We start from the raw sequence: 11,650 nt of genomic DNA, 5'->3' as shown, positions 1-11,650 counted from the left end.
CACGAGATAGCATCTCTCTCACACACACACAAATTAGTGATAACTAATTTGTTTTAACCACACAAGGTATCATTTGTCTCTCTCACACACGAATTAGTGATAACTGCTTTACATCTCTAATGGCAACTCTATCATTATCCATATAGTGCATTCATTTCAAAGGTCACACAGAGTTTAAAGTCAAGGTTTCAGAAATGTTGCTCCCATTTATTTCAATTTTCATTTTGAGTTGTTATCCCTTATACTAGGATCCAATGCACCAATGCTAAATAAAGCAGAATTATATACTAAAAATGTCTTCGATTCATTGAAATCCCAGGATTATTATGAACACATAATGCAGTCCCAACCTAGTGGTCTTTCTTCCATGAGGCATTGAGTGCAACCACTTCCGAGCACAGCTGTTCACAGGGTGGGGAATAGGTGGCAGGAAACTGCCATGGATGCAGCAGCTTTTATGACTCCTGACAAAAACACAGAGATGAGTAAGAATCAAGTTCTGTTTAGAAGGTACTACATATATTGCCATAGAATTATAGACTGGACTGTTGGGAAAGTTTTTAGAGGTAAATTTTATTAGAAATATTTAGTTGTTCTGACCTGGTAGCCCAGGCAAGCCCAATCTCATCAGATCTTGGAAGGGTCAACTCTGGCAAGTACTTGGATGGGAGACCACCTTGGAATACCAATAGTCAGGACAACAGGGGCAGGCTTTATTCAGTCACCTCTTTGAGTATCCTCCATGCCCCCAGCAGGAGTTAGTCTCCAGAGGTTGCCATAACTTCCAGGTGTATATATACACACACAAAAATACAAGAATACTGGAAAAAAATAATAAATAGTAGTTTAAGAAATAAGAAAGCCACAGGAGTGCTGAGAGAGTAGCAGTGCTGCTGGCAGTCAGAGGAGACAGCATGGCCAAAATCTAGGGAAATTCGTGGTCAGCTTGGGAAGCCATGGAGCTGGGCAGTTCATGTGAGTTGTTTTCATATGGTATTTGAATTGGTCCAGGGTAGTATGGGAAGGCAGAGTGAATGGGGTGGTGTCTTGTGGGGACATTCAAGTAGCTAAGAGAGGCTATAAGTATTTGGCAATGAAAAAATAGCCTTATCTATGCTTCATTGTTTGATGCATCAGGATGCACCTCTGGTTGTGCTAACACTGGTTGCAAGAACCTTCTCTGAGGTGAGCACAATGGATAGCTCTTGGAAATACAGATCAGTTCAGGAACCTTGTCTAGATTTGCATGGAGACTTTACAGCAGATTGAGTAAAGAAATAAGTGATCATTGTGATATCTATGTCATAGAGCGTTCATGAAAATAAACCACTAAATACCTAAATGAAATATGGAACTTTACAGCTACGCCCGCTCCTGTACAAGAAAAGCATATGCTGAACATTTTATTATATATAAGTGTCATCAAGTCACAACCAACTTGTGGCGATCCCAGCAAAGGGTTTTCAAGGCAAATGAGAAGCAGAGGTGGTTTGCCATTGCTTTCTTCTGAAGAGTCTTCTTCGGTGGTCTCCTATATAAGTACTAGCTCTGCTTAGCTTCTGAGATCTGACAAGATCAGAATGTACCATATTTCCTTCCCTCCCAAACATTTTACTACCAGTATGTATTTCCTGCTGGTTGTTAACGGAAGAAATCATCACCACAACATGTATCTCTTTGATCCAGCAACACAGAATGCCCTACAAATCAACAGAGAAGCACTTAAGTAGCCTTGCACAAAAGATAATATTTTTCAAATCTTAAAGCTTGCATGTGCTTGGAAAAGACCTCCTAATAGCAGCAGCTGTTGCATTTCTTCCTGGGAACCATACTCCCCCACCTGCACATTGGAGTAATAACCTTGGCTATTTACAGCATGCCCATCTGTCAAAGAACCACTATTCTTCCCACTTGCAAGATGATATGTCAGTTCCAGTAACAGGTACTTAATAGAAAAGCGCAGAAATTCCCTCACTTCTCCCAGAGATCCATTTCTCTGTCCCAGGAATGCCATATGTCCCCCTTTTTAAAAAACAAAACAAAACAAAAACAGAATCCCTATTGACACTGGGTTACACATCCACATAGATGGCACTGTAGATGCCAAAACAACAGATGGGCAAGGCAACGGGAACCTAAGAAGAGGATTAAGATGCAGTGTGATGTCCAATATCCTACAAAGGAAGACGAGAGGGAGGCATACTACATTAAGGTGTTGATGGGACTTCTCACGGCGCGGTGGATTACAGCAAAGCTGTGGTATATCATGTGTAAATGTTTCAGGTGTTGCATGTAAATCACAAGGAACATACAATGGTTTTCAAACCATAGCTGGAATTTTTAGAACAACTGTATTACAGTGTTGTTTCAATAAAAGTTGATTTCCACAAGTGGAGTTTGTTTTTAACTGGCACCTCTACTAACATACCAAGGGATGGGAATGCCAAGAAGATCTTTCCTGCTTTTGCATGGCTATGAATAATGTATGTTTCAAGGATGGATGAAAAAAGCCTTGGAACACTGAAACCTGACCTTGATCACAATTGTGCAACTGGGAATGCCTTTACAAACAAACATATATTATGCTTCTATATGGAATGGTTATCATTCAGGGTAAGATTGGCTAAACTTGACTAATTTCAAGTTCCACTGGTTTCAGTAAGAGGAACGTACTGCAACCACCTTCATTATGGAAACCACAGTTGCCAATTCTCTATACAGTGTTATGGGAGAGTGATTTGCATAGGAGAAACAGCAGGTTCAGAAGTGTTTGATATGTCCTCCCATCCAATTCTTTACCCCATCATCTGCATTTTTATCAGCCTGTGGTCCATGGAAAGATGCAGATGAGGCAGTAAAAACAGGAGAGGAAAGGTGGGCCAAAACCAGCTTGCAAAGAATGTGTCTAACTTTGGCTACATTTTCATATACCTTCCCACAATTTTGTGGACAACCCACAAGTGAAGAACATTTTTAAAAATATATTTAAAAATTCTTCCCATAGTGGAATACCAAAACATGGCTCAGATAGTATACTGCAATCTTCCCGCATAAGTACATGCTTAAATTAAACTATATTTTTTCCTGAGAAAAGCACGGGCAGCTACATAGTGCTGTATTCATCAGGAATTCAAGCTTGGCAGCTAACCAGAGTTGCTGACATTCCAAGTCAGTGACTAACATGCTGGACACAGTTGCTTTTTTAGTATGGAGCTTTGTGTCTAGTGAGCAATTCCCAGGTCTGTTTCTGTTCTCTGCAACAGACGATGAAAAATGACCCTGAAATCTAACATTATTTCCACACAAAGCAACTCACTATGCAGTTGATATACATCTGCTTCTTTCCTACATGTTTGCATAATCCTTTTATCTTCCTACAAGGTTACATTTATGTTGTAAAGATAAGACATTGTTCACTTTGGCATCTGCAAAGCACTACTTTCCTCAGGTAATGCACTGATCACTATTGTGATGGTGGAACTTCATGTAATGAGAGAAACTCCATGTTTGATAAGAACATAAGTAAAGACCAAAGGTCTATCTAGTCCAGCATCCTGTTTCACAGTAGCCAACCAGTTCCTTTGGAGGCCCAACCATAGGGCATAGAGGCCAAGGCCTTCCCCTGCTGTTGCCTCCTGGCTCTGGTATTCAGAGGTTTACTATCTCTGAACATGGAAGTTCCCTTTGATCACCATGGCTTGGAGCCACTGATAGATCTATTCCAGTGGCCATCGCTACATCCTCTGGCAGTGAGTTCCTCATTTTAATTACTCATGGTGTCAAGTATTTCCATCCTGAATCTAATGCTCATCAGCCACATTGGATGCCAAGTTCTACAATTTTGGGAGGAGGAAAAATTCTCTTTGTCAGCACTCTCCATCTTGTGCATAATTTCATCAAGCTCTATCATGTCCCCCCTTAGCAAATTTTCATATAGATAATACGAGATAAATGATCTGCCCTGATTTGGAGAATGAATCTATGCAAGGGGCAGAGGCACCAACACCATGATTTTATTGGTAATAAGAGACACAATCACCTTCCCCATACACCCACCTAACATTTTATAATCTAATTTTAAAAAAAAATTATTTCAAAAAATTTCTCCACTGTATAATTCAGGGGTGTCATGACCTCTGTTAAGCAGCCTCAGAGGCACAAACAGATGAGTTGGAGGAAGAAACAGGAACATTCTCTGAGGTGGATCTGGTGGGGGGTGGGCTTGGGAAAACCCAGCACCACAGCATTTCTTTAATAGTCCTGAAAGACCATACTCTGAGCCTGTAGTTGAGACCTTGTGATTGGGAGACCCAGCACCTCCAGTTCCTTGTGTGTCAAGAACCTGCACTCACCACTGGGAGACCCAGTAGACATTCTAGATCTGGTGGGGGATCAGTAGGAGACCTTGTGACCCCTGCCTCCACTGCTGCTCAGTGCAGCAGCAGGAGAAATTAGGGGGGGGGGAGAGTGCCACCACAGCAATGCATAACTGGAAATGATACCATACCCTATCATGACACTCTAGCAATCCCCACCTCAAACCCTATGATTTTAACTTACAGATGGGGGAGGGGGGAGTGCTTGAAAGTTTAAAAAAAAATCCAAACCTTTAATGGCATAACAATTGCAAATAAGAGTACACAGAATATAAAAAGTTAAACATAGGAGATAAAATCAATAAGAAACGAAGAAGAAGAAGAAGAAGAAGAAGAAGATGATGATGATGATGATATTGGATTTATATCCCGCCCTCCACTCCGAAGAGTATCAGAGCGGCTCATAATCTCCTTTACCTTCCTCTGCCACAACAGACACCCTGTGAGGTGGGTGGGGCTGGAGAGGGCTCTCATAGCAGCTGCCCTTTCAAGGACAACCTCTGCCAGAGCTACAGCTGACCCAAGGCCATTCCAGCAGGTGCAAGTGGAGGAGTGGGGAATCAAACCCGGTTCTCCCAGATAAGAGTCCGCACATTTAACCACTACACCAAACTGGCTACACCAAACATGTGCATTTATACAAGATCAGATTTACATTTAAGAATGTCAGCCAAAAATTTTGCCACAGCCTCAGTAACCTCCCACTCAGTGTCATTCAGTAAATAATGACAGGGTGGCAGAATAGATGGATCTGGGGACAAAGAAAGTTTGCAAGGTAGTTCCTTACGGAAATTAGGATATATGGAACAATCAAGCAATATATGCTGTATTGAGTCGGGAATATTTGCTCCACATGTACAGAGTCTATCACATAAAGGTAATCAATGATCTCCCCTGCAAGACTTTGGAGGGGAACACATTTAATCTAGCCAACATGAATGCCCTGTGATGACTTGGAATGGTTAAGTCTGATAAATAATGGGGCATTTTACCACAATAAACATTGAGGCCTAAGGATGCTGGGGAGCGGATATAAGGGTCTGTTGGGCATAGTTTCATTTCCTCCAACTCCAACAATCTCAGTTTTACATCTGAAGATATATGACTCATGGAGCTGCGTGGATCCTCTCCGGCTGGTGAAGATCCAACATGGTGGAGTGCAGACAGCTACAGTGTTGGCTCTGGCAGAATTTGACTTTTAAAGACATGTCAAGATATTCTTAGCAGACCTTGTGCTTGAAAGTCATGGAGACATGTGACATCACTTCCAGTTATATGACCAGACGTGATGTTGCGGTATCATACCCACCCCTGTCACCAAAAGCTCCCCTAAGTGAAAACTAGTCTTCTGCTTGGCCAGTCCAGGTTTGGGGTCACCAGCCAGTGGGAGCCAAGAGACAGTGGGCTCACACAGAAGCAGCCCAGTGGAGATGCAGCGCCTGACCTGCAGTCCTTGCTCCAGCTCTTAAGCCAGTGGTCCAGTGGTCTTCATTTGACAGATTTTAGGTGTGCAGAAAAATCTGAAATCTTAAAAAAAAAACCATGGGTTTTTTTTTAAAAAAAATTCCCAACCAAACTAAAAGTGAAGTCTGACATTTTGAGGGTCTAACTTACTTTTGAGGGTCTGACTTACTTTTGAGGACCTGGCAGCTCCCACTCTGGACTGGCTGTGAGGAGAGGGAAACCTGAAGACAAAGGGCCAGAGAAATGTAGGCTGCCTGGCAGCAAACTGGGTGACTTGATACCACCCAACTTGCATGACTCATCTTGCTGTGGAAGCTCACTGTGTGATCTGTGGCCAGTCGCATACTCTCTCAAAGGGTTGTTGTGAGGAGAATAATGTCTGCAGTAAAATGTTGCCCCACAAGTCCTTGAGGGTTCTCTGCCATGCAGTGTGCCTGGCCTAGTGGCTGGTACCACACAACTGGGTCACAGTTTTCCTAGGCAGAGGCTGCTGTGGGGGGAACTTAACACAGAAGAGCAGATAAAAGTAGGTTGGCTATTTGGTGGGAAGGACATAAGGTTGCCAACCCCAAGTTAGGAAATTCTTAGAATTCTTAGAATTTGGGGAGTGGAACTTAGGGAAGGTGGGGATTGAGGAGGGGAAGGACCTCAGAAGGATATAATGCTATAGACTCCAACCTCCAAATCAGCCATTTCCTCCAAGGGAACTAAGATTTCCAACCTCCAGGCAGGAAGCAGGAACAAAGCCTGAAGGCATCCACGAAAAACCAGCCTCAATAGTGAAAACTTTATACAAATTACTTCCTACAAAAACAGCAATACTTGTAATAAATCCAATTACAAAATACCCCAAAACCAAAGTCCTTACGTTCAATGCCAAAGTTCATTTTTTTGTGTAGTGGAAGTCCGGGAAAATCCTTGACAAGCCGTGAAGTAGGAGTCCAACACTTCAACAGTCCTTTCAACAAGGAAGGTGTGTAGACGAAAAGCAGTACAACACTATTTTGCATAGGCAGCACAGTGCAATTTCGCAACAGGGAAGCACATATAGCCCTGTTTCACCTGAGGCTTTAACAAGCTGCACAAAAGATAATGTCAAAAAATCACTGACAAGCTGAAGAACAGAATTGAATAGAACATACAAGCAAACATACAAACCTTCACTGATCTTGAATAATTCATTCATAGCAATAGCTGAACTTTTTTTCTGCAGATTAAAATGGCACCACACAGCCACACCTCACATGATATATGTACGAACAGGTGTTAAACATTACTTTAGCCCTTTAAGTTACATACTATAACTCTTTAATTCTTAAAGTTAGAGACACAGTATCCAATGAGATCTACATTAGAACTTACATGAAATTGTTACTACAAAAAACAAGAAAGATCCCAATTATTATTCAGTCTGTTTGGTATCAGGGAGTTCAATTTAAAGATCCAGCGCATTTCTTGCCTGAGCAACCATCTATGCATATCTACTTTACCCTGAAGCCGCAGAAGAAATTTTTCCAAAACAAAAAACCTCAAATCATTAGGATCATGTACAAATTGGCGAAAATGCTCTGTGAGAGGAGCTTCAGAAATTAAATTCTTCACATGATACTTGTGTTCCAAGACACATGTCCTAACTGCGCATCTTGTACAGCCACAATAAATTTTCAAACACGGACATAAAATAATATAAATACAAGCCTTAGTGGAACAAGTTGTAATGTCATTCAAAATGACCTTAAAGCCTTTGGTGGGATGTATAAACTCTTTCAAGTCCAAAGATAATGTGCAAGCGAAACAAGCCCCGCATTTATGATGTCCTGCATTCCCTTTAAACACAGGTGTTTTCTTAAAGTCAGATCGAACCAGAGAATCAGATAAATTTCTAGTCCTCCTATATCCATTTTTGGGAAAGTTCTCACAACCAGGAAAGTCTCTTACTACAAGCCAAAATTTTTAAAGAACATTTTGGATAGGATAGGCCAAAGGAAAATTGAAAGGCACATGTCAATCTATTTTTAACTGTCCCCGCCTTTTCTTCATAGCGATTGTGTTTAGAAAACATTGTTATTCTAGACATGTTATTAACACGCTTACAAGCAGAATTAATTATGTGTTTTGGACATGCTCATGAAACATATTTGGTGCAAACATGGGTTTTTTCACCCTCAAAGTCTTCCATATTCATGGAGTTACATTTAGCCCTTATTAGCTATGAAACAGGCAAGCTCTTTTTTAAATGGGTGGGATGACAACTATCGTATCTCAATGGAAGAGATTTATCAATTGATTCCCTATAGGGTCTAACAGCTAAGGTATTGCCCTGTAATTTGTACACAACAGTATCCAAAAAGGCCATAGATCGATTATCAGCCTTGTGACTAAACTGAATAGATGGATGGATACTGTTCATCCAATCTATCCAAGAATCCACTCTGTCAACATCAGAAAAAATAGCCATGACATCATCTATATAACAACAAAACCATATTACAGAAGAAAAAAATGGACTGACCAAAACATTACAATAAAATTCTTTCTCTAAATAGTCCATAAACAAACATGCAACACTAGGAGAAAAGGGACTTCCCATTGAGACCCCTTTGAATTGTACATAAAATAGATCCTGAAACAAACAAAAAAATTGTGCTCAAAAATTATATCAATAAGCTCGAGTAGAAAATGAGTAGGGGGCAGACGTTCCTCTCTAGATTCTAGGATGCTTTCCAACACAAGTCTCACCTCATCATGAGGAATGTTGGTATACAAAGCGTTGGTGTCAAGAGACACCAACACTGCATTTTCTGTCACCTGAAGACCTATTTTGGCTATAAAATCAGTAGTATCCTTAATGTAGGTAGGTGACAGCGCCACAAAAGGTTTTAGAAAAAAATCCACATACTGACCGATAGGTTCTAAAAGGGAGTCAGAAGCGGAAACCTATTGTTTCCACTTCTGCCTCCCTTTTAGAACATTTTTTTTTGGTTTCAGAACTATTTAGAGAAAGAATTTTATTGTAATGTTTTGGTCAATCCGTTGAACGGAAGGACTTTGGTTTCGGGGTATTTTGTAATTGGATTTATTAGAAGTATTGTTGTTTTTGTAGGAAGTAATTTGTATAAAATTTTTCAATATTGAGGCTAGTTTTTCGTGGATGCCTTCGAGCTTTGCTCCTGCTTCACTTTTCCACGTTACTCTTTGTGTTACTCTAACCTCCAGGCAGGAGCTGGAGCTGGAGATCACTCAAAGTTTCAACTACTGTCCAGATGACAGAGATCAGTTCCCCTGGAGAAGATGGCTGTTTTGGAGGGTGGACTCACCTAGGCCTGGCTGCTTGTTACTCTTCAACAGCAGCCATCCTATAAAAGCCAGAGTGGTGTAACAGAGCTTCAGAGTAGGCACTGGTACTCCCAGGTTCAAATACCCTTTTTGCTGTAGAATCTCATTCGTTGATTTAGGCCAGTCATAAACTTTCAGTTCATATATCATAAGTACACCAGATGAACATGAATCTGCTTCCTCCCTCTTACAGTATGTCATAATGGAAGACAGAGGCTTTTGGTCTAATTCCTATTAGTCATGATACCAAATGGAGGTGCCTTCACTAGGTGAGGTTTATCTCAGTAAATGTACCCCAGTTATTGAATAGTAACAAACCACAGTTAGTCAAGATATCTTCACTGAGACACTACAAATAGCTCCATTTTCCATCTTAGCTCATGGAACAAGGAGAGAAAGCATGTGAGCCTTACAATTAGTATTGTAAATCAGCTTCCAAACTGGCAGCAGCTCTCCAGGGTCTCAGGTCAATTTTGTAGCAACAGAATGAATTTTTGTAGTTTGAACCACCTAAATAAACCATTATCTACTATGTACCCAAGATTGCTCTGTATGGCGAACTTTCCACCGGCCATTGAAATAGAGGGGCACCAAAGAAGAGGTACAAGGACTCCTTGAAGAAATCCCTTGGCACCTGTCGCATCAACCATCACCAGTGGTCTGACCTAGCCTCAGATCGCAAAGCATGGAGGCACACCATCCACCAGGCTGTTTCTTCTTTTGAGAACGCACGCATAGCTGGTCTTGAGGACAAAAGGAGATTGAGGAAGAATCGCACTGCTACAGCACCAACCCTAAATCAGACTTTTCCCTGCAGCCACTGTGGCCGGACCTGCCTGTCCCGCATTGGTCTTGTCAGCCACCAGCGAGCCTGCAGCAGACGTGGACTACTGCACCCTTCTTAAATCTTCGTTCGCGAAGCCAAGCCGAGAGAGAGAGAGAGAACAGCAAGTACCAAGAGATAATTTACTTTGAATTAGTTATGATACATATGCTGCAGTGCAGAGTTTAGAGTGATTAAGGCTGAGGACATCTGTCATGAAGCCTTGCCCAGTCACTCACCCAGTCAATTTACCTCACAGGGTTGTTGTGAGGCCAACATGGGGAGAACAAGGTATGAACTCTTCTAAGGGAGAAAGAAAAACATGATAGAAGTGTCTTTTTCACGATCATAATGCTTGTTTGGAAACTGATTTACATAAACAGCACAATACATTTTTGAATACATAATATGGTTTCCACATTTAATAGCTTACACAAAACATTTTTCTTGTACCCATGAAAGCAGAACCTTATTTGTGCAGCAGCCTTAAAAACAATTGACAATCATTTTTCTTGCTTCCTTTTCTTATTCCTTAGAATTATTAGACTAATAGAGACACCTGGTGGTGATCACTAACCAGAAGAAATCACTGAGTCAAATTTGAATTCAGTAAATTTACTATAATTTAAAAATGACCAATTTAAGAAAGGACATTTCAGGCTTCAGTTTTAATCCTATGCACACTTTTTTGCGAGTAAGTCCTATTGAAGTCAGTGGGACTTGTTTTTGAGTAAATTACCCATGTGAAAGTAGACTGAACACCACCTATATGCAGGCCTTGAATTCAACAGGAGCTCACAGGAGCACAGCTCCTGAACCTTTCTGAGGGTTCCCCCTCCTTCTCCCCCACCTACCTTGTCCATTGAATAGTAGGTGCAGCTGCATAACAATCCCTAGATGAGCTCCCCCACCTATTTTTCTACAAAGCAATCCCTACCTATATGTCAGTTCAACTAAAATAAACAAATGTATATTTAGAATGATAATATAAAGTTTTATTTTCAGGGCTTTTTTTTAGTAGGAACGCAGTTCCGGCTGGCTTGGTGCCGGGGGTGTGGCCTAATATGCAAATGAGCTCCTGCTGAACTTTTTCTACAAAAAGCCCCATGTGAAATAATGGTGATATCAGGGGGTGTGGCCTAATATGCAAATGAGTTCCTGCTGGTCTTTTTCTACAAAGAATGCTCTGATTATTTCTAAGATCATTGTTTTTGAAGACATTTGTAACACATATGGTTATATGGTTATATCTTGGGGTGGGGGGGGTATAACTATATATTTGCATTCTAAATACCCAAAGGCAGCAAATATAGATATTCTATAAGTGCTCTTTTATAAACTTGAAAAATATAGACATGCAGAATGATTTCCCAACCCAATTATCCATGAACCAAGGCACTGCTGAACCAAGAACAAGATTCCGATGTGTTACATTTATTGGCAAAGATATTAGTACATTTTCTTTATGGTGTGGGTTCTTGAAAATACACTCTGCATTTCGTATCTTCCAGTTCTATCATCTTAGTAGTTACAGATTTGAAGAACACTTACATAGGTTACTTTGATGCTTTTGTTGTGCCACGTAAAAGAAAAGAGAGCAATATAGATTCTTCACTTAACTTTCCCTAACAATTTTATATTTAAGCTCTGC

Source organism: Heteronotia binoei, chromosome 4 (assembly GCF_032191835.1).
Source record: "Heteronotia binoei isolate CCM8104 ecotype False Entrance Well chromosome 4, APGP_CSIRO_Hbin_v1, whole genome shotgun sequence".
Classification (NCBI taxonomy): Eukaryota; Metazoa; Chordata; class Lepidosauria; order Squamata; family Gekkonidae; genus Heteronotia; species Heteronotia binoei.
Note: the sequence above shows the minus strand (reverse complement) of the source record.